General features: G+C 44.0%; 2 protein-coding genes across 2 annotated transcripts in view; one reads left to right on the forward strand and one right to left on the reverse strand.

The window, feature by feature from the left end:
* The window catches only part of LOC137522100 (glutamate receptor ionotropic, NMDA 2B), a 1475416-nt gene that overhangs the window by 154486 nt on the left and 1296650 nt on the right, over positions 1-24280 (forward strand). The window lies entirely within an intron of this gene.
* Positions 1-24280, reverse strand: part of LOC137521249 (ERV-BabFcenv provirus ancestral Env polyprotein-like) — a 356923-nt gene that overhangs the window by 3873 nt on the left and 328770 nt on the right. The window lies entirely within an intron of this gene.

The raw sequence follows: 24280 nt of genomic DNA on the forward strand, positions 1-24280 counted from the left end.
TCCTGTGTTGTGCTGGGCACATACAGTGCATTGTGAGACAAACTTCTTAAAAAAGGTGCTTATGCCCGGACAGTAAAATTTTTTGGTGGCTGTAGCCATCATACCACCCGTTGAGACATGGGTGACCCCATGTAACACAAGAGCCAATAATCTGTACAGAAGTCTGGGAAGGCATAAGGCATAATTGACACATAGGAGGCCGCTATCATTAACAGTTACATGTGCTCTTCCCCACTGAGACTTTTCAGCTGCTGGTGCATTGCTCTGGAATTCCACTAAGAGATCAGTGGTGATCGCTGCAGAGGATGGAATGATGAGAGGGGAGGGGGCTGATGGCAGAGGGGGATCAGTGTCAGGGAGTGAAGGGGAGGCGGCAGCTGTGGTGGGCAGAAGGGATGGGATGGCTCAGAAGTTGGGAGAGGGCGCAGCGCCGCCAATTTCGCCTCAGCATCTGCAAGATTGTTGCCACGGGTAACGTCAGAGTCATCACGCATATGTGCCATGCATTTTACCACAGCTACCTGCGAGGGCAGCAGTACACTATCAAGGAGCTGTTGCAATAAGTCTTTATGGCGGGCTGGTTTCCCAGCCGCAGTTAACATGCCACGGTTCCTCCACTGTGCAGCGTAGGTATGACAAGCAGAGAACGCATACTGGCTGTCAGTGTAAACAGTGAGAACTTCACCCTCGTGCAACGCACAGGCTCGAGTGAGTGCATGAATCTCTGCAGCTTGTGCGGAGTAGGAGATTGGTAAGGGACCAGACTCCAAAATAGCATCCAGGGTAACAACAGCATATCCCACTCTGTTTACTCCTAAGGCATCTTTGGAGGCAGAGCCATCGACAAAGACGAGTGTACTTCCGGGTATTGGTTCGGACTTCAGGTCTTCTCTGGGTAGAAAGACCTTTTGTGACTCTGTGACACAATCATGCTGAGGCTCATCACCCTCTGCAGCGGGGGTCGGGAGTAAAGTTGCTGGGTTGAGTGTGGTACAGGGTTTCACTGTAAGGTGAGGCTGACCCAGCAAAGTGGCAGTGCAATACATGTGACGGGCAGGAGTTAGTAACGTCATTTTATCCTGCAACAACAGAGCATGCACTGCGTGGGGAACAAGAACCTCTAGTGGATGGTAGAGGACCAGGGTGGCCGTTATGTCAACAGCCATCGCAGCAGAAATAACAGCTTTTACACAAGACGGCAAGGCACATGCAACCTGATCCAAAGGCTTAGAATAAAAACCTAGCGGCCTCTGTTTGTCTCCCCATGTTTGTGTCATCACAGCTGTCATGCATTTATCTTTGCAATCAACATACAGTTTAAAAACCTTCGTATAATCAGGGAAGGCTAAAACCAGGGGATCTTGCAGTGCAGACTTACACCTCTCAAATGCCATAGTCAAGTCATCTGTCCAGGTGACTTTGTCAGTCATTGCCATTGGGTCAGTATGGATGGCATTGAACAAAGGCTTAACCAGTGCTGAGCAATGGATAATCCAGGCCCTGCAGTAGTTAAGGGTCCCAAGGAACGTCATCATGTCTTTCTTTGTCACAGGTTTTGGTATATCTTGGATAGCTCGTACCCGCGTATCCTCAATAGTACGTCCTGCACCTGAAATGAGTTGTCCTAAATATTTAACTGTGGGCTGACAAAACTGTAGTTTTTTACGTGAGGCCTTGTGGCCCTGTTCTGCTAAGAAACAGAGCAGTTGCACTGTGAGTTGCAGACACCTCTTCTCATCTGGAGCACCTATACACAAATCATCGACATAAATGAGGAGTCTGCAATCATCAGGGACAGGAAAAGATTCTAGAGACCTATTTATCTCTTGTGAAAAGATCGCCGGACTTTCACAGTATCCCTGCGGGAGTCTCGAGTACGTGTACCTTTTCCCTTTAAATGTAAAAGCGAACCAAAATCTGCTGTCAGGATGTAGTTTTATAGAATAAAAAGCATTTTTTAAATCGACTATGCTGAAAACTTGACAGCTTGGGGTGATCTCATTCAGAATGGTGTTGGGATCTGGAACCACTGGAGCTCGCGGCACAATTGCTTCATTTACCGCTTTAAGATCATGAACTAGGCGGTATTCTGTTGAGTTAGGCTTGGCCAGGGGAAAAATGGGCGTGTTGCAGGGGGAGGAGTCACAAGGTATGAGCACACCCTTCTCTAGGAAACCAAGTATGATGGGCTCAATGCCGGCAACCATGTCAGGTTTAAGTGGATACTGTTTTTTATAAGGCCGGTACGCACCTTTAGCAACTACAATGACCTCCTCTGAGTTTTTTATCAGACCCACGTCAGTGTCAGATTGTGCCCACAGCTTGTCTGGGACACCGGACAACTCATGTCAGGACGCATCTGCAAAGTCAACATTGTCAGCTTCTTCAGGTCGTTTAGTCAGGTGTATCAGCATTCCCGTGGTCTGAAGGTGGCGTGGGCAGTAAATGCCCTCACCACTTCCTTCTTTCCACTTGTTCAACAGAATCCCGGCCGTGTCCCAACGTCACCACTTCGGTTTGTACAGTGAAGCATGAGGGGCGGAGTTCGGGACAGCAAACAGCTCATCCTGCAGGATGCCGTCTGTCTCAACACTGTCCCAGCCTGGGATTGAAACCTCATACAGAACATAACCTTCTGCATTCTCCCATAGTCCGGTAATCTCTACACAGACTTTTCTCCTCATCGGGTACTTTTGCTCATAGTCCAAATCCCTGCGTCCATTTGCTATGTAATGTGTGGTGACGTGTGCCACACATACTACCTCCTGAAATGTATCAGCCGGACCTGCATCCTGCTGCATCCATTTCAGGAGTGAATTTGGCAGAATAATACCGTACCAATGCACGTCAGGTGCTTCTGCCATAGGAGCACGATGGATCTGCAGTGACTCTGGACCGGGAGCAATAGTCAACTTCAAATCACCAATCAAGTCTCTGCCACACAGATTAATTGGGCACCTTGCAGAAATTATGAAACTGCAAAACACAGCTCTGCCTGACTTTTCATCTAAAACCTGCAACGGTTTAGTGGTTGGGGACACTTCAAACCCACCACCGGCATTTCGTGTTACAACTGTACCCAACCTTTCCCACGGGATATTTAAACCAGTCCCAAGGACAGACCTACATGCACCAGTGTCAACCAAAAACTTGATTCTAACACTCGATACAGAGAAGAGGATTTCAGGCTTTTTTGTGTCAGCATAATCAATCTCAATCACAATAGTGTCACGGCTCAACTCTTCCCTGCCTAGTCATGCAGACTGGGTTTGTTGCTTGGTTTGATTGGCCGTATTCTCTGGGCAGTCTCGTGCAATGTGATCCCGCTTTCCACAAATGAAACATTCCCCTCTTTCTCGTTTTCCTGCATAGTCACGCACAAATCTACGTGGACGGGGACGGGGACGCGAGACATCTCCGCTGTATGCACCCTCCTCTCCCATGCCCTGGTTATAGGTGGACAAGGAATAGGAGGCTGCCGCAGCAGGATGTCTCTTCTGTCCCCGCTTCTTTTTTTCTATCAGAATTTTCTCTGCATGCCTGGCATACTCCAAAAACTCTGTCACACTGCACGTACGCCATAGTAGAGTACTTAGACATGTCACATTAAACTCAAAGTGACAGGTGCCCCGCCCCCTTTTCACACCCTTTCCCCGCCCCTTTTTCACGCCCTTTCCCCGCCCCTTTTTCACACCCTTTCCCCGCCCCTTTTTCACACCCTTCCCCCGCCCCTTTTTCACACCCTTTCCCCGCCCCTTTGTCACACTCTTGCCCCAGCCCACACAGTGAAACACCGCCCCACCATATATTAAGCATGACTGACAGGCAAAGCACAAGCAGGCAAATGCCTTCTACCAAAGAAATTTTGAGAAAGCATTAAAAGGTTTATGTGTTTATTGAATATAAGACTTAATAGTAATTGTGGTCATAGCATACAATTGTAAAATATAATTTTAAACACTTTTTCACACCCTTTCCCCACCCCTTTTTCACACTCTTGCCCCGCCCCTCTTTCACACTCTTGTCCCGCCCCCAATGACTAATGACCCCTTTACAGAGATCTCCACCTCCAGGTTACCCCAAAACGTGTTATTTGACATTATTTGATCTGTAGTTTTATTATGTTCGTATTAACACCTTAGCACCCCCACCTTGGATAGTTTTCATGAGACATGAACTGTTAATTAATAAAATAAGACACGGTAAAAGGTTTATGTGTTTATTGAATATAAGGCTTAATAGTAATTGTGGTCATAGCATACGATTGTAAAATATAATTTTCAACATTTTTATACACACACCACTCAAAATATTCTTTATATACATTGAACAAAATATAATTTTATTTCCGTACATGTTTTATAAATGCGTTGTTCAAATTTAAAAGATAACTTCTAGTATTCGTTATACACAATAAGCAAAATATGCAAAGCAACATTTTATCCCAGTACATATATCGCTCAAAGTATCTAATTTCTGTACGGGGCAATCCTTTTAATTTAAGTCCGTTTATCAAAAGAATTAGAGCGTTAGCCATTGTGTTTGCAGCATTGGAAGTACTCTTTTTTTAGGTAACAAAATCCCCTGTGTTAGTCCTGGTGATGGAATAAGCATCCTGCGACTGACAGGTGTATGAGGCGTTGCGGGTGATTCGCCGTGCAGCTGTTTTTTGAGGCTGTCGAGCAGGTCTCTTGTCCTTGTGTTACCAACCACGGTAGAGGGGACATTTAATTCAGCCATAGCATCCATAAATATTTTCCAACCAGGAGTTGTTTTACTTGCGGCCATAGCATGACTCTGGGTCGCACTGCGGACTAGATCTACCATGTTTGATCCAGGTACAGTTTGGCCTTTGTAAACAAATTCACCCCTCGCATTCCACATAGCCAAATCATCTGATTGTAACAGTTTGTTTAACAATAGCTCAGCATTTTTCTTAAAGCGGTCATTAACAAGATTAAGAATTTCAACAATATCTTTGTCTCTGTTATCATAAATATTTGTCATTTGCTTCTGATCAGATGTGGGCGGCATTATCAATGTTAAAGAAGCTGCTTCTTTACCATCCTGTCTGGCAAATACCAAGTACCTCTGTAGCACAGCTGTGTATCTCTTAATTTTTTCATCATCAGGTATGTCATTCCTGCGCAAAATTTCACTAATTTCTGCATCTAAACGGTGCGTAACAGACTGGCGAATGTCGGTGGTGTTTGGAGAAGGTCTCTTTATTTTATCTAGCTCTTGTTTGGACACCAAGAACATTTTCTCAGCCTGCTCCATCACTAACCACCAACGCTGTTAGCAATCAGCCCTGTTATTAAGGGAATTGCAAAGCCGAGGAGCGGTCCTATAAACCCACCAGACTGGTTCACAAGACGTTTCTTGGTTTTAATGGGGAATGTTTTATCGCTCAACTTCTTTATAGCGCGGCGCCACTTTTTAAGTATATTTTTTTGACGCTCTTTCAGGGGTATCTTTCCTTTTAAAATGTTGAGCGCGATTTCACCAATAGCTGAAATCAAATCGTTACTGGCATTACGTAAAATTGATTTTCGGACCGCTGGTTTTGCTTTCACCAGAGCTTTTAAAATGGTCCAGTTTCTGCGTAATCTGTTAGACATCTTACAGCTGTGTATGCCCGGCCAAGAATGACAAGGATGATGGAAAAATTACTTTTTAGAGCCCTGCTTTTTGTACAAATATACAGCCGGTAGGTCCGGTGGGAACAGACCAGATCTTAAGCGGAGTTCCTCCGGAGTATCCGACCGTAAATCTACCAATAAGTAGCCGTAAGGCGGGTGTGTGGCATCTTCAAAAGCCTCTAAAAAGAAACGTATTTTACCAGGGTACATTTGTCTAGCTAGCGTGGTGATTTGTAATTTATCACGCGGGTTTTTAAAAAGAACCATATATTTAGTGTTCAGATTTATGGTCCTGCTTTTTTTACCCTGGCAAAAAACATTTTGGACAAGATACATTATGCTCAGGTTTCTGTGATGAACATACTTGGTAAATGCCTGCTGTATTTCAAGGTTTTCACAAGCCGCTTCCATGAGATCATCAACAAGTGCCAAATTTACCTTGTCAGGTGGGAACAGCTCCTCATCTGTAAAAGTAGGCGGTAACCCTTCAACAAATTTGATGTGTAAAAACAAACGAGAGAAGTCATCATACAGTTTTTGCCAACATGCATAAAACCAAACAACATTTTCCGGTTTGTGCGACATAAGTGTGTCGGAGTGTAATAAGAGCTGTTTTACAAAATAACTCTTTCCAGAATTGGAGGGGCTGGCCAAAATGCATGAGAAAGGGTGTTGAATCCGTGGGTCCATAACTATGTGTTTCAGTAGCCAAAAGGCAGTGTGGTATAGTCATTTACCAGTTGTCTTTTTGTGTAAACGCACTTCTGTGTTTTGCGTAGAGGCCTTGTCTCTATGCGCCAAAGCTTCTTATTTCTGACAATACCAGGCTGTTCTATGCCTATTCTTTTCTGCGTCTTAGAGTCTGAATTGCCCGGGTAATCCAACACAAGATCTTTCAAGCTGTCAAAATTAATAACCTGTGCGTTAGCCACATTGAGCGTTATACCCTTAACTTTCAAGACCGTTTTCCCAGTATTTAATTTGTAGCCGTAGGTCTTGGGGCCCGCAGAGACAAACTCTGTAATGTATGTATCATCATCCACTTCGCTAGTCAATTCCCCAAGAAAATCACCCAACGGAGGGTTCCACTCACCCTCTTTACTTACAAAAATGACAGAGTCTGTGTCGTGGTAAAGAACACGTTCTTGCAGTCTGTCCAGTAATTGATACAGTTCCAATCTGGCATAAGCTGTGGTAAAACAGGCTATAAAGATGTTAGTGTTTTTGTTGGCGGTATAGCGGTCTTTGGTATATTTCCAATTGGCCACAGCTGTCTCATCAGTGATAAAATTTACCTCAGACAGCTCATGGCACGGTAAAAATGCCAGCTTGAAAAGTTCATCAGGATCTGAAACGATGCTGGTGCGCGGCAGGTTTGACCTTTGACCGAATTTACCCCACAAAGAATTCAGGAAAAGTTTGGATATCTGTCTTTTAGCGGGGTTCACCGCTATTTCATCAGCTCGTAGGCAAACACCCTCTTTTTCATAAAACGAGTCAATGTATTGCTTTTTGTCAGCATCGTTTTTACACCAGCTGGGATAACCAGAAGCCTCTTGCTTATCCCTGAGGTGTAGTTTTATGTATGGGGCAAACAGCTCATCTGTGGTGTTTGGGAAGTGCCAGATCTCATAAACAGTTGCAATCCTATAACCCTTCTCTACAGCTAAAATGAGCTCTACAGTGCACCACGTACCTGTCAGGGAACGTTGTTCGTCTGTGTGGTTGCAGATGTCTGGATGGGAATTCAAAGCACAAGTGTAGCAAAGGGGGAACATGAGTTTTTTGTTGAGTTTTACAGGTAGAACTGGAAAAAATAAATCTCTAGGTGGGTACACCTTCACCTTAGCAATGCCAAAGTATTTTTTGATATAACCAAAGTTGTCAAAAATAATTTCTGGATGCCCCACAGGGTATGTTTTAGTCTTGTTGACAAAAGGGTAGAGACTGGTGAAGTCATAATAATGAATATTTTCACCATCCTGAATTTTGTGATAAAGTTTGATGGCGTTTGTTCTCCCACCATAAAGAGCATCACGGGGGTCCAGAGGAGCTGGGAACTCCATTTTAAGGAGAAAATCTTTGACCCTGTCATCTTTTTCAACCATTTCATTCCACTCATGCTCCCACATTATACGAAGTGTAAAACCACATTTCAAGAGGTAACTTTTCTTCACCAAGAATGCATTGTACAGCTGTCCGTATGTAGACTTAGTAACTTCGTTACTATCACCCTCATTATAGCACACAGGGCAACCATGATAAAAACAGCCCTGAAATTCAAAAGCGGTGTGTGTACCATCAACAAAAGCGTAACCATCCAAAAAGTACTGCCCTACCTGCTTTTCACCACCTCTTAGAGCGTGTTTTATAGAGATGCCCTCTGAATGCTGAACATACATAAGCCATTGTATAGCCGGTGTGGAATAACGTTTCTGTGTTTTATGATAGTTATCAGCAGGCAGAATGGCTATTGTGTCGGTTGGTAGAAATTTAAATCTGTACATAGCCATGCAGACAGAGGCCAACGTGATGAGTTGAAAGGGGTCAATGCATTTAGTCACTATAACGTGCTCCTTCTTACGTTGGCAATATTGTCTCACTTCTTTTCTAGTCATTTGCATAACCCGCTCTCTGTAACACTCACAAGCTTTTCTCAAAATCTCCACATCCTGTTTGCAATAAGTTTTTAACTGGTCCTGAAAATTAAACGTATCATGCTTGTGCTCTTCATACCAGGCCAAGACTTCTTTTTTCTCACCAGCCATCATGTATTCCACACCATAAAACTCTATGTCGGGCATGGGGCCTACATAGCTCTGGTTTGTTTCTGTGTTAAAAAAATGTGGAAAATGGCCTTTAGACCCTGAAAAGCCCATGGCGGCGGGCATTTTACTGAGTTTCATAGGTATGAAATTTAAAGAATCTATGAATCTCATTTTTAAACCCACCAGGGTCACACACAGCAAACGTCCCCCTTGATTCACAATACGCATTTCCAGCTTTTCTCTGATCAGTTCCTGAACAACAAAATAGGTATCATACCTACCGGCATTATGCGCTATGAAGGTATAGCCGGTAAATTTACCGCTGGTGAAAAACAGTACAAAATCGCGTGTGCAGTTTTTACCACTGAACTCCCAGGATGTTGGACCGTATAACATTGTTGCATAAATGTAATTGGGTATGTGTGTGCCGGTCTCCTGCATGCATTCAAAGTCATAAAAAATGTACTTTTCTGTCATTTGTTTAACACTGTAGGGCTGCATATAACAAATATGACTGTCAAATCTGGAGACACAGCCCCCACAAATGCTACACTTCAGACCACTGCACTTATGCTCCTCACCATTGTTGACAAAACGGTAACAAGAGTCACAAAAAGATTTCACCCTGCAGAAAGCTGTATTATCAATCGCTAAACGTTTATGTTCTTCAAAACAAACAAATGATCGGCAAAACACACGACAACGGGGGCACCTAGGCTGTTCACCAACCACCTCTCCGCAATCTGCTCTTTGACAACTTTTGCAAAACTGTACACAACCGTGATTAAACTTGTGGGTATAGACTGAACAACATCTCTCACAAAAGTAAGTAGTACCAATAAAGGCTTTCACGTTCTTAATACCATAATAATGGTTTTCATGGTGTAAAACAAACACAGTCTTCTCTTTAGGGGTTTGGTCAGTATGATAATACTGCCACTTTCCACGGTCGCATGAAAACTCTCAAGCACACTCTCTTCATCGAACACTATAGTAGAAAGAAAACAAACATTTTTTTTTTTTTTGATAATTGTAGGTGGCTATTCGAAATTAAAAACAACACTGTACTACCAAAAACAGCATTCATATGTAAACTTACACATCTGCGAATCTGGAATGCCATCATAATAACCGTTCCATGAGCTGTCAGGAAAGTATTGCGCCATCTATAAATATAAAAATGGATGCTGTAATTGTCCAACATATTATAGCAAATTACTAATATTGGGTACTACAGCCATAGAAAAAAAATACAAAAGCTTATAGAAACCTATAAGTATTCTGTACACACAAATTTTCCAACAATATCAAAAGCCAGGCTATTTATCGTTGCTATGTGCGTAGAAAAAAACACAACAACCATAAAAAACATTAAAAAAAAAAAAAAAACATAAAAAAACATAAAAAATACTACATCCCTAGAAAAAAATTAACCACAAAGCATATATAGGTCTATAATTGTTTTGTGCACATATATTACCGTTTTATACGCACATATCTACCAACTACATAAAATATAGCTATAAATTATAAAGTATATACACACATATAATTATGTTGCAAAAATATTTGAAATCAATAGATATATATATATATTTGTGCTTGGGGGAAAAAAAAAACACAAAAAAAACATATATAGGTCTATAATTGTTTTGTGCGCGCATATTTACCAACTACATAAAAACATAGCTATAAATTATAAAGTATATTGAGGAAAAAGAAAAAAAAACTAACCTTCTTTCCTTAGCTGTAGAAAGTTCTAAAGCACGCGTTTTGGTAGTCAGCGGTAAACGATGTCGATGGGACCTTTGGTATTCAAGGTTGCGACGGCTTTGAGTGTTTGCTCCAAGCTGTAACTTTAGCTTTCTTGGTCCGTCTTATTTATGCTAGGTCTATCATCTTATCTGAATTCGGCAGCCAATAAAAAGTGCCCTTTTATTTTGTTGCGTAAGCTACAACCCCTCTGCATGCTTTTTGCTGAGTGGTCTAGAAGACGTGCATGCTTTTTTTTGCTGAGTGATTGCTGAGTAGCGTAATTGCTGAATGGTCAAACACACTACATAAATAAAATATGTTATATTCAAAGGGGTATTCTCTTTGCTGAATTTGTGATAACCACACAAACTGTATAGAGATATTTTATTTCTCTATTAATAATTGTATTGACTACTTTTCAGATTATTTAAAAACTTACAGTGCAAACCTACACACACACCTTTTATTAAAAATATTAAATATACCCACAGAGCATCTTAACTTTACATGTTGTATGTAATTGTGGATAAATAAATGCTATTTTATTGGCTATTAGTAATCCCATTTAATTTAAAGATTGATTCTCTATTAATAATTTCATTGACTGGCTTTCAGATCATTTAAAAACCTGCCAGGTAACCCTAAACACGCCTTTTATTTAAAATATTAAATATACCCACAGACGATCTTAGTGTTATATAATTTTGAAGAAATAAAGGCTATTCTCTATTAGTAATCACATATAATTTAAAGATTGTGCCCATGTGATATTTTGCTGAGTGTAATACAAGCCATGTGCTTTCTTTTTGCTGCGTGTGGGGTATTGCACAACCTGTATATAGACAGCCTATTTTGCTGTGGATTGTGTTTTTTCACAGCGACACCCTGTGTGTGTGTTCTAATAACTTAAAACAACTCCCAACCATAAGCTCAGAGTAGATAAGAGGTGTTATCTAAAAATCCTGATCGTGCATTTTGCAATGTGTAGAGGGATGCTGATGACAGAACAAAAGACAGACCCTCAGATGTGATGAAATTACATTTTTTTTTTTTATTAACCAAGTTTATTGTACATTGTCAAAATAGCATTCTGTTCATTTAAACACATTTATTGTACGTTGTCAACATAACAAACACATGATTGATTGTAGTAACAACAGTTCATTTTACTTTTTAATCTACGACCCACAAATGCTTGTACAAAAACGTCATTAGTTTTAAAATTGTCAAATTTTTTCAATAACCCTTCTAGCTTATATCCTCTGGCTAGGTGATGGAGCATATAAACGCAGTAATGCCCGCACACAGCGCTATCTGTAGACTGCAGCTGTTTATTGTTATAGGTGATACAGTCAGAATTCCTGTTTAAGAACTGTATGAAGTCCTTAGGAAAGATGATATTATCTGGCGACAGTCCATAACTGTCAAAAAAAAGTGATGTATCCTCGTTCAATAACATTATTAAAATCCAGTGCTGCCCCCGACGCGAAGAAGGATCTGTATTCACAATATACGCAGCGGGTCTCTGAACGATCTTATATGTCGGTAAAAAATCACACGGTATTACACCTCTAAAGATTCGTCTTGCGCAAGAATCGGCTTTCACAGCGATCTCGATTTCAAAATTATTCATTATTGTTAATAATCATATAGAACTTCTCTTTTATGGTTAATTTCAATAACGTTATCGTTTAAAGAGTACACAATCATGTTCAGGGTTGTTGGGGTGGGGTCGGAAAAACGTAGTTCTGCCCTCAGGTTACCCGTTTTTACTAGAGAAAAATGCCCTGACCCCGCTTCTTGATCCGGCGTTGTGTCAAACGCGAACAGGGTGTAACCATTCATGTATTCCGACCTGTCAAACGATGTGCGTTGTCAGCTTTTTGTTTGCCTGTGATGTGCACCAAAGACATGTATTCTCGGATGGCGGCTTCTGCCTGAAAGTTAGGCTGGAAAGGTTTTGCAGGTATCTGTTGACTGTCTAAATACAGGCAGGCATAATTTACATTATAGTGACCGAACCGCAACGGATTCCTCTGGTAACTTCCAGAAAATTCTTCATTTCCTACCAGAGCGAGTATCACGATTTTTGGTATATTGCCGAGAAATAGATTTTCATGGTTGGAAATTCGTGCCCCGGCCGGTATGCTGTATACTTTGAGACACGCCCGGTCAATGGCGTACTTTGCGTTAGCGGTTAACAGCGCCTGGCTGTGACCGATCCTCACGGCTGGTGAGACTTGAACCCTTTTAATATATAACGACGCTGTTTGTATCTGCACTTTAAACGCCTCAGCTTCGGCACTCATAAGGCAAAAAGAGTCTTTATTCCTGGTGAGTTTAATCTTCAGGTCTAATCCATTCAGGACCAGCTTTGGCTGATTAAAGACATCGGCGTAAATTGGACCCACTAGTTCGACGCTTCTGGACCGTGTTGTAAATTGCGCTCTTTTGATGAAGCCTGCATTGTTACCGTCCAGCGCACGGTCATCAAAATGTCCCGCTGTATCCTTATAGAATAAACCGGCTGTAAACTGTGTCGCCAAAGTCTGTGCGTTATAGTTTAGAAGTGTTTCTATATAGGCTCTGTAGGTATACAGATTATCGCTTGTAGATATTAATCGATCGCCGAGTGATATATCTAGCTGACTGAAAAGACTGGCTATAGGGTAATTAACCAATGCTACACGAGCGCCATCTTGCAGGAGCGTGTTGTCCGCTTTAAGTATTCGGCAGGTGATATGTAGCAAGGTATTATTTAAGTCGTAATAATATTCGCCGCTTCCGGATATAAAGAATTCCAAGGGGGTGCCGTCAGCTATTGCGGCGATAGGTTGTATTTCTACATAAATAGATTTTTCAATACTTGTTTGTGTCGGTGGTATTTGAAAGATATCCAATTCTGATTTGGCATACTCGGTCGAGCAGTCGTGCACGAAAGCCATGTCGCCGATTAAAAGATGTCGCCTGGTGAACGAGCTGGTGATTTCTGTCTTCTGCGCTTCTTGCGACCATTGGTTTTATTGAGAAAAGGTGGAAGAACTATGCTGTCAATATGTCTTTTTCGTTTACGTTGTTTTTTGCGTATATACACAACACCTGACCCGTCCTGGTCTTGTTTTGGCCTGTTTATTCTATCCAACACCGCCGTTGACACTGTTGCGACAGCGTCTTTGGCGATATTTCTGGCTGCGGTTTTCACATGCGGCTTTACAAGTTCAATGCCTTTTCTAAACAGAGGAACAACCCTACGGAATAACCCTCTGAATAGACCTGCTAGGCCCGAACCATGCATAAATTCCTCTCCCTGGAAACCTTCCAATCCATAGCCCGCTTGCGCCAGGTAATATCGCGTGTAGATATTCGGGTCTCCATACAACTTCTGCGACAACATTTCAATTCGCTGTTACGCGCCGTTGTCTGAAATGAAGTCTCACAACGGATTTTCCGTACTTAAACCTAACAGGTTTCCCTTGATCGGTTTGAATTGAAATGGTTACTGAATCGAAGTGGTGCTTGCAGAGCGGTATATAGTCAGGTCTGCTGTATCTTTGTGTGCTTATCCCACCACCTTTCCCGCTGATTTCAACGGTCCTTAGTAATTGAACATAGGCATCCCCTACTAGCTGATGTTCTATTATATCTGTGTACACAAAGAGTGTATAAAATCCTGCTCTGATATCGGGGTAGAATATTTTGGTGTTTTGGGGTGTTTGGCCCTGATCTGGTTGGTAGTAAGGATGGTGACCGGCTTTTAGAAGTTTCAGCTGATCAGGTGTTGGTACAGGTAAACCTAATATATGCCCCAATTTTTTACCCAGTATGAAAAAGTGTGTGGTTGAATTATACAGGCTAACACTTCTTTCCGCTTCATCATAGGTCAATTTAATCTGGTCCAGGGGTAGCTTTGCTTTTTCGAGTCTATGATTAACTCCTTTGATAAGATCGTCGATAGTGTGATAATACCCGGCTCTAACATAATAATCTCTTAACGGTTCTCCACGTTTCCCGGCGTGAAAAATACCCTCGGGCACTTCAAAGGTATACCATGAATGCGGATACTGTATTTCGGTGATTGCTACTTCCCACGCGCCACGAAGGTCCACAGATTTAGCCAATTTAGTTGTATAGGTTGAGATGGTATTCTCTGGGTAAATTTTTGATGAGGCATTGCACGGTAGTGTAATAAAAAAGGAATCCGTCTGCATATTTTATATTTCGGTCAGCTGGTTTTCCGGAATCCACTCGTTGAATTTTTCAGGGTATCCGAGCCACTTAACTAGGTACAAATTTTTACCCTTCACTCGTTCTTTTCTTATAATTTTTTCTATCCGATAAATTCTGTTTTTATGAAGCGGCACTTTTTGTAGCTCATCATCATAGAACGATCCCTCAATGACTTCCCCAGCCAGATCTCTCAACTTATAAAGAGGCCTGAGACCTCTGGTGTTGATAGCTTGTATTGTAAAGATCTCTTCCGTGTAGCTTTGCTCATAACCTTTTGTAAATATACTTTTATAACAGGAAATTCTCACGTGGTCACCAACTGCAAGCGCCGGCTTAATCTTTTTAACACACGTATAATCTTGGTACAGATTTTTCCAGATTAACAAAGAATTGTTTTTTGTAACGGACGCCGGCTTGCATCGTATAGAGGAGTGGTATGTGTTATTATAACTTGTTAAGCTGTTTTGTAAATTATCGATGTATCGGTATGTATTTCGGTGTCTGAGATAGCGCCACAGCTTGGTTTTCAAAGTGCGATTAAAACGTTCTACGATGGCTGCCTTGACTGTGTTTGTTGTAAAAAAATGTTTTATTCCACGCTCTGCACAAAGCTTTTTCATAGGTTTATTCATGAATTCTCGACCTCTGTCGGTTTCTAGTTTTCTGGGTATTCGATCGCTAGTGCGAAATATGTACTCAAAAGCCTTAGCCACAGTTCCCCCAGCTTTATTGCGCAGCCCAACACACCAAGCATATTTAGATAAAACATCTATGACCGATAAAATATATTTCACACCGTCGTTGTAACTTGAAAAATCTATCATAGACACCAGGTCCGCCTGCCATTGGGCGTCTATATCTGAGACAACAATTTTATTTCTTTTAATCTTCTTCTTAGCAGGCTTGTATAAAGTATATGTGTCTTGTCTATTAAGCCAGTTTTTGACAGCTTTCCTGCTCAATCCATACTTCCGAACAACTCTATGCAGGCTGTCGACACCGCCATAAGAACCGACGGCTTTTAAATTATAATAATGCTTTCTCAAAATTTCTTTGGTAGAAGGCATTTGCCTGCTTGTGCTTTGCCTGTCAGTCATGCTTAATATATGGTGGGGCGGTGTTTCACTGTGTGGGCTGGGGCAAGAGTGTGACAAAGGGGCGGGGAAAGGGTGTGAAAAAGGGGCGGGGAAAGGGTGTGAAAAAGGGGCGGGGGAAGGGTGTGAAAAAGGGGCGGGGGAAGGGTGTGAAAAAGGGGCGAGGGAAGGGTGTGAAAAAGGGGCGGGGAAGGGTGTGAAAAAGGGGCGGGGGAAGGGTGTGAAAAAGGGGCGGGGAAAGGGTGTGAAAAAGGGGCGGGGAAAGGGCGTGAAAAAGGGGCGGGGAAAGGGTGTGAAAAAGGGGCGGGGCACCTGTCACTTTGAGTTTGATGTGACATGTCTAAGTACTCTACTCGCCATGTAATCAAATGTTTATGGATTGTCCACTGTAATTCTTCCTTTAAAGCCCTATCAATCTGTGCTTTGAGCTGTTGTTCCCATGGTGTAGTGCCATCAAGCACTGCAGGTTTCGGCAACCCACTGTATTTTTCAAAAGCATCCATGACCCGTGCAACCAGATCATCCACACTTTCGTTTGCTTTCTGGGAAATCGTAGAAAGCTTGGTAAAATCTGGGGTGATCTTATAAAATGTTATCATTCGTTGGATCAATTCATCCCACCTGGTGGTTAAGGTTGTGCTCTCCCAATCCAACTCCACTGGCGGGTCAGTCACAAGTCGTCCAGGCCCCCATGCACTCCAATTACCCTCGATGTTCACCCATCCAGTACCACAGACTCTTCTCACAACTCTCTCACATTCAGTGGCAGTCAGCTTAAAACTCCGCCTCAACTCAGTCAGTTGTTTAACACATTCAACCACATCCTCTCTCGGGCTAGGTATAGTCTTAATTGCATTCAACATGTCGTCCTCTGTCCAGGGTCTGTAAACATGTATGGTTTGCCCTGCTCCGTTTGGGAGCTCTATCATAGGCATTTGCATTGCGGGTTCAGGGTTGCACTTTTTCAGTAGGCACTGAAATGGTCACTGCTGGCTGTCGCAATGTGGTGGAAGATGGGTAAGGTAATAGGGCGGAACCCGGGAGCTGTGACATGGCTGCCATCGGGTGCATAAAGATGGCGCCTGGATTATAGGAAGGAAGTTGAGGGTGTGGAAGCGGTGGGTAAATGTTGGTATATTTCGGCGGGGTCTGAGATGGCTGTTCTTCACTATTTGCACTTACTCTCAGATCTCCCGTTGTCACAGCTAACTGATCAACCTCCTGTTTGATGCCCGAGGCTGAGGATGCTCTGCCTCGGGCTCCTGAGGTTCTTCGTTCCCGCAACTGTCTATCAGACGTTGTCACCTCAGTTTGTCTATTAACAGGTTTGGACTTAGTGGGCTCACTGATGTTTCCTGTACTTGAGGTGTGGGCTGGAAGTCCTGACTTATGATCTGGAGCCCGCTGAGGGGATTGGGATCTCTGCCTCAGCCTTTGTGCTGCTCCAGCCTCAGCTCCAGCTCCATGCACATCTCCACTGTCACTATCACTTTCACTTTCAACATCCTGTATAGTCACGCTGTGACCATATTCACCCTCCAAATTACTCGCTTTCTTTCCAAAATAAAAGGAGCACAGTTCCCTCTTACGCTTGTCAGCTTCATCTCGCCATTCTCTCGCCAAATGCAAACCATATTTATTCTGCAAAGTCAATTTCCCTTTACTTCTCTCCTCTATAGCCTTTATCAATGCCCTGCATTGTTTTGGGTGCAAATGGCCCGGGAATTTGAACATCTCATGCCAGACCTCGCATTTCTCTGTCAAGCGGGGGACTTTACGGTGCATGAGAAGTTCATCATCCGTTGCACGGAGAAGTTGAGCTTTAGTTGCATTTTGCCCCATCCTGCCTGACAATTCTATTCCGGGGCACCTGTGATCTGTTTCCTATGATATAACTGCTCAGCCGCCGCTGCCCCCCAGTGTACCGATACTGTGCTGGGGCCGACTTGCTGAATAGTACGCTTCACTGAATGCCACTGTAACTCGGGCGCGCTTTGCGAGAATTACTACCCAGCCTAGCAAATCAGTGATGATAACCACGGCTATTATCCGGCTTGCACTTAAGCCCTGAATCCAACCCGGCTATGGTAGCCCTGGATTAAATTCGTCTTGCACTATGAGCCCTGGATTGCTTTTGCCCTGTGGCTATTGCGTGGTATCCGCTGTTTCTCCTCATCCGGTCACTGAGGATCTATTCCACCTCGCAGATACCACGACTGACAATTGGTAAAATTGTCAGCTTTTTTACAGATCACAGGTATCCCCAGCTAACCTAATTGTCATGCAGTACTTGTATAAAATCGAATATCTACTTACGTTTTTTTGATGCACCTTGATAGCTCTCAGCGTTGACAATCAATGTAATCCGCTCAATCCGTGGCCGGCCACACATTCACACACAAACACACCAAAAAAGTAAAGCCCTCTGCTCTTCAAAGCATCTCCTGAAATCCTGGTTCTTGGATTCGAGTTCCGTCCCGTCTGGGTATACCACTCTGAGAATTTTCCCCTTTTTACAGGGAATTTTTCACCCTGGAGGACTTATTTTGTTGGGATGACTGGGATCATCACCCCCAGTTTTCAGAGACGTACCCCAGGCAGAACAGAATCGATCCCGCTTCGAAGGACCATATGTGGAAGTCTTTTACTTACCAATACACCAAGATTTCAAAAATACGTCAGGAGATGAAAAGAAAAACAAGATATGGCTTTATTCAAAAATGTCACATGTATACATGCGGGAAACCAAGTAAGCCTAGTAAAAGGATCAAGGCAGTCAAGGCTTTACTTCCGCTGTGCATTAGTTCTTATACCCCAAAGTACGTAGTCATGATGTAATTTTACTTGTCCAATAATAATGAATGTCTCTGAGAGTTTTTCCTCTTTACTTAAGGAGGGAGGAGATTTCCCACAGCATTGCACCTGGTATAGTCTTCCAGCACACAATCTATTCAGCATCTTGCTCCCATGGATACTTCTAAGGTCTTAGCTTGAGGAACTCGAAACATCCTCCGATGGGAGGTTTGCAGTGCCAGGCGCAGCATATCTCTTAGACATTCCTGAAAGATTAAAAAAGACTCACACAGTACTAGTTCTTGACTAAAGCATGTCAGCAATAAAAGAATCTGAGTCTAACGTTAAAGGGTAACTCTATTCATCTGTGTTAAATTGGCCTAATTAAACATTAGTGTCACCTTATATCTATTAAGTGCATATATATGAAACTTGGATTAACATACCGCTCTGACATTAACAGTAGCCAGGGGTACATGTGCCCAGAGTAGGTAGCCAGGGGTATATGCACAGTATATGAAGTTAGGGGTATATGTGCCCAATATATGTAGCCAGGGGTATATGTGCCCAGAGTAGGTAGCCAGGGGTATATGTGCCCAGAGTAGGTAGCCAGGGGTATATGCCCAGTATATGTAGTTAGGGGTATATGTGCCCAGAGTAGGTAGCCAGGGGTATATGTGCCCAGAGTAGGTAGCCAGGGGTATATGTGCCCAGAGTAGGTAGCCAGGGGTATATGTGCCCAGAGTAGGTAGCCAGGGGTATATGTGCCCAGAGTAGGTAGCCAGGGGTATATGTGCCCAGAGTAGGTAGCCAGGTCAGGTGTCCCCCTCCCCAGCAGGAGGGGAGCAGCGCAGAGAGGAGGAAGAGCTGCTCTCCCTTCCTCGCTGTCCCCTCCAATGTCCGGGTGGCTGGCAGCGGCGGGCGGAACTTACCTCCGTCTCTCGCAGCGCCGGATGGATCTGCCGCTACTCCGGTCTGGTTCAGACCAGAGCAGTGGCTGCGCACCCGTACTTCCGGCCGGCGCTGGAGCGAGACGGAGGTGAGTTCCGCCCACCGCTGCCAGCAACCCGGACATTGGAGGGGACAGCGAGGGAGGGAGAGCACCTAAGGTGAGGGAAGGAGGGGGGAGATGGCCCCCCTTCCCCACCGTCCACACAGCTCTCCCTCTTCTCTGCGCTGATCCCCTCTCCCGCCGCAATAAAAAAAAATTTAAAAAAAAATCCCGATGCTCAGCTGGGCGCCCTTGGGGACCAGGCGCCCCGGGGCACTTGTCCTACCCCGACCCCCCCTAGCTCCGCGCCTGATGTTAAAACAAATGAACAAACCTCTATGGACCAATTTGGAAGAACTGAAACATTTACTGATAGTGAAGTCTGAAGATTTGCATGCATAAGAATCTCAGAACTTATGTGGTCACTGCTGTACTGTACTGTATTTGTATCTACTTTATTTCCTTTTCCAATTCCTGTTCTTTAGATTTTTGGGGGGGAGGGGGGGGGGGGTTCAGCCTAAGAAATCCATGTTTTTTTATTTAACTGATGTGCATATTTTCTAGTATGAAAAAATACAGTGTTTGCAAATAGATATCCATTGTTGGTGGTGGGATGACACTTGCTGTAGGTGTGAAGATTTTGACATGACAAATGACATTCAAATTGCGCTTTTCTCCTGGCGCACTCAAAGTACCAGAGCTGCAGCCACTAGGACGCGCTCTATAGGCAGTAGCAGCATTAGGGAGACTTGCCTAAGGTCTCCTACTGAGTAGGTGCTGGCTTACTGAACAGGCAGAGACGAGATTCGAACCCTGGTCACCTGTGTCAAAGGCAGAGGCCATTACACCATCCAGCCACTGATAAATAAAATTTTTGGTTGCCAGGTACATCTATGTATACTAATTTTCTGTAACGATCGGTGTAACACAGAGAGGGTCTGATTATTGGTGATCTGCAGTATCACCGAGAATACAGATATATACCCGATTATTGATGATCTGCAGTATCACCGATAATCAGATATATCACTAATCTCTGGACACCGGAGAGATATGAGTGTTTTGGTGCAACAGTAAATACTTTGAGAGCAATACCTGGAGAACAGGTATCAGAGCAGTAGGCTATAGTGCAAAAGAGAACAAGTGCCTTCCAGTAACCTGAGAATCTCCCGAAGGGAGGAGCCAGGCCAGGAGATAGAAAGAACCAGAGCGTTAGTGACACCAATAGGAGAGTGTAACTAATGATCTGTGAACTATCTCTAAGGTAGGGAGATAGTTCTCGAGGTCGGGCAAGCCAGGTCGGCAACACACGGACAGATAAGTACAAAGACAGGAGACAGATTCAGTAATCCTAAGACATGCAGAGTTTGGCAACAGAATATCAGATATAGCGAGGTACCAAATCAGTAATCAGAAGAGTGGTCAGGAAAGCAGAAGGTCATAACAGATAATAAACAATGCCTAGTCTTGGTGTGAGCTCCGTGATCATCAACACCCTGGAACTAGTCTGAAGTATAACAGAATGGTAATACAAGTCCCTAATCTGGATTAGAGGTCCTTGATCATCAACACCCTGGAACTAGTCTGAAGTATAACAGAATGGTGATACAATTCCCTAATCTGGGTGTGAGGTCCTTGATCATCAACACCCTGGAACTAGTCTGAAGTATAACAGAATGGTAATACAATTCCCTAATCTAGGTGTGAGGTCCGTGTTTATCAACACCCTGGAACTAGTCTGAAGTATAACAGAATAGTAATACAATTCCCTAATCTGGGTGTGAGGTCCTTGATCATCAACACCCTGGAACTAGTCTGAATATAACAACTGGTAACACAGAATCTAACAAAAGGTCTGAGTGCTGCCACGTAGTGATCGCAACGGCAGACAACCAGTGAATGACCAGCACCCAGTATATATAGCACAGCGCTCTCCAGCGCCTCTCCTAAGTGCTGGACCAATGGGAACTGGTTGAATCGTCAGCTGACCGGCTTGGTCAGCTGACTCCCTTCTGGCTGTCATAAAAGTTCTGCCTCTCAGTGCGCGCGCGTCCTTTTGAACCTGTGTGGACTAACAGTCCCAGCCACACCAGCCATGTGTTGTGTACCACCCGCCGCGCTGGAACGCGGAACCAGCCGCACCGCTATCAGGGCATGCGGCGGTTTCTCCGCGTTCAGCCATAATGGTAGATGTAGGCCTACACATGCAAACCGCCGCGTTGGACGCGGAATCAGCCGCCCTTGTTCTGAACACACGCGGCGGCTTTTCCGCATTTTCTCACAGTACTCCCCTTCCCCCCTGAGGAGTGGACTCCGGACAGCTCCTACCCGGCTTCTCAGGATGTAGGGCGTGGAATTCCCTCTTTAATTCATCCGCATGCATGCGGCAATCAGGTACCCATGTTCTTTCCTCAATGCCACGTGAGTCTAAAATATTTTCCACTTCATACTCAGGTTGGTCATCCACCATCACAGGGGGAGGAGGAGTGGAATCTACATGCACTGCTGGCATAAGCAGGGATACTGTAACGATTGTGGAATTCTCTCCGTGATCAGCGCACAAGACGTGCGCTGACACTGCGGAAATCCTCCACAAGCGTATAATTTGAGGGAACCCAGCAAAAGGTGCAATGCACCTGTAGAGGGAAATTCCTGTCGACAGGTGGAGCTGTGGAGTGCAGAGGAACAGCTCCTCTGCCCTGCCACAGACGCAAGACAGGAATTGCACGAAGGGAAGGAACGCAGGGAAGATAGCCCTGAAAGAGAGAGATCAAAGCGACAGAGGGTATGTGTGTTCACCAATCTAGTCGCCACCCTGCGACGATGAACACACAACCAGGAAGATAAAGTGAGAAGGCAATCGCCAGAGATGGCGGTTGCTAACTGCGACACAAGACCGAATAAGCACAGATGAGGAATGTATGTATTTCCACCAATCTAGCCGCCCACCTGCGACGGCGGACACACAACAAAGGAAACCGAGTGAGAACGCAATCGCCTGAGAAGCGATTGCGAATAAGATTGAGCAAAGGGACAGATTGTATGTGTGTGCACCAAACTAGTCGCCAACCCGCGACGGTGCATACACAACAGCAGATATGAAGTAGGAACGCAATCGCGAGAGAGGCGATTGACAGAGGTGACACAAGGCTACAGCAAGGCAGAGCACGAGAGTAGCAAAGGCACAGCAAATCATACAATGAGAAGATAAGGAAAATAACAAATGCTAACTAAACGCGAACACCGCACTCATTCGCAACAGTGCACGCGTTTATGCGCGGTCTCCGCGTCTTAAGCACAACAGAGACAAGCACGCCTAACTAACCACCGACAGACAAACATGAAACAGAGGACGTGAGCGCTTGCTTAACGGTTACCTCACCGAGCCTCCAGCAAGCGTTCGTAGCAGACAAGACAGATACACGAAAACAGGAATAAGTGAGAGATAACAGCAAGAGAGATGGAGATCAGACGGATCCACAGCACTAGCGCAAGGCGAGTGCGATCCAGGCAAGACAGATTAGATAGCTGGTAGCAACCGCTGCTCCAGCTATACTCCAAGAACAAAGATCAGAACGACTTCCTGTCGACCACCGCTGGGACAGAACAATCGCAACAGACAAACAAAACAGATATGCAATCCTAACTGCACTAGGGAATCTGCCTAGTGCAGTCCCAGGAATTACTCTAAGCTAATCTTTAAACAATGAGCAAGGCTGACACTCCAGGAGTGTTTCACAGGACTAACCCTTATGACCAGCCCAGGTCTGTGATATCACATGGTATTTATAGTACAAACCTCCAGAGGATGTGGCTAGGCAATTTGCATGACAAACGTATGCAAATTCCTCAGCAGCAGCAAGCTGCAAAACTGACAAAAGGTCTCTCTCCCAGAGACCTGCAGAATGCAGACCTGAACAGTGGTCAAAAAACTGCCTGCCTGCGCAGGCAGCTGAGCGGATCATTACAGATACATGGAACGATCTCACACCACGCATGCTGGCAGGAAGGTCAATGGCATAAGTAACATTGTTGATTTTCCTGGTTACTGGGAAAGGACCCACAAATCTGGGTCCTAGCTTGGGTGAAGGCTGTTTGAAAGCCAAATGACGAGTGGACACCTAGACCAGGTCTCCTGGCAGGTACTTCCACTCTATAGAACGTTTCTTGTCAGCTTGTCCTTTCTGACTCTGAAAAGCCTTCTCTAGATTCTTTTTCACAATTCCCCACATGTGTTTAAAAGACTTTTGCCAAGCCTCTAAAGCTGGAAACGGAGTAGAAGCTACTGGCAGTGGGGAGAACCTAGGCAACCTTCCTGTTACCACCTGGAATGGAGAGAATCCAGAAGAAGAGCTTTTCAAGTTATTGTGTGCAAATTCTGCAAACGGCAAGAACTTGACCCAATCAGTTTGTGCATCCGCAACGTAACACCTTAGAAACTGTTCCAGAGATTGATTAATCCTCTCGGTCTGACCATTGGTCTGTGGGTGGTAGCCCGACGAAAACGACAGTTCCATGCCCAACTGATGACAGAATGCCCTCCAAAATTTAGAAACAAATTGGACTCCCCGATCTGACACTATAATTTCCAGAATGCCATGTAGCCGGAAGATATGCAGGATGAATAGATCGGCCAACTCCTGGGCCGAGGGTAGAGATGAGCGTAATGACCTAATTACGATTTCGCGAAATTTCGCGTAATTAGTGTAATTACGATTATGGCCGTAAGTACATAATCGTAATGAAGAAGGATTTCGCGAAATTTCGCGTAAGCATAATTTTCGCGTAATTTTCGCATTACAGTCGTATCATGCCGTAATTTCGCATTAAACGCTACCGTAATTTCGCGTTAAACCGTAACGCTCCGTATAATATAAAAAAGCCACCGACTTTAAGGGTTAATAGCAAAGCCCCCTTAAATGCTAAGAGCCTCAAATTTGGAGAATATATTAAGGAGATCAGGAGGAATAAGAGGAAACAATTTTTTTTCAAAAAGACCTTATAGTTTTT

The sequence above is a fragment of the Hyperolius riggenbachi genome, chromosome 6 (genome assembly GCF_040937935.1).
Source record: "Hyperolius riggenbachi isolate aHypRig1 chromosome 6, aHypRig1.pri, whole genome shotgun sequence".
Lineage (NCBI taxonomy): Eukaryota > Metazoa > Chordata > Amphibia > Anura > Hyperoliidae > Hyperolius > Hyperolius riggenbachi.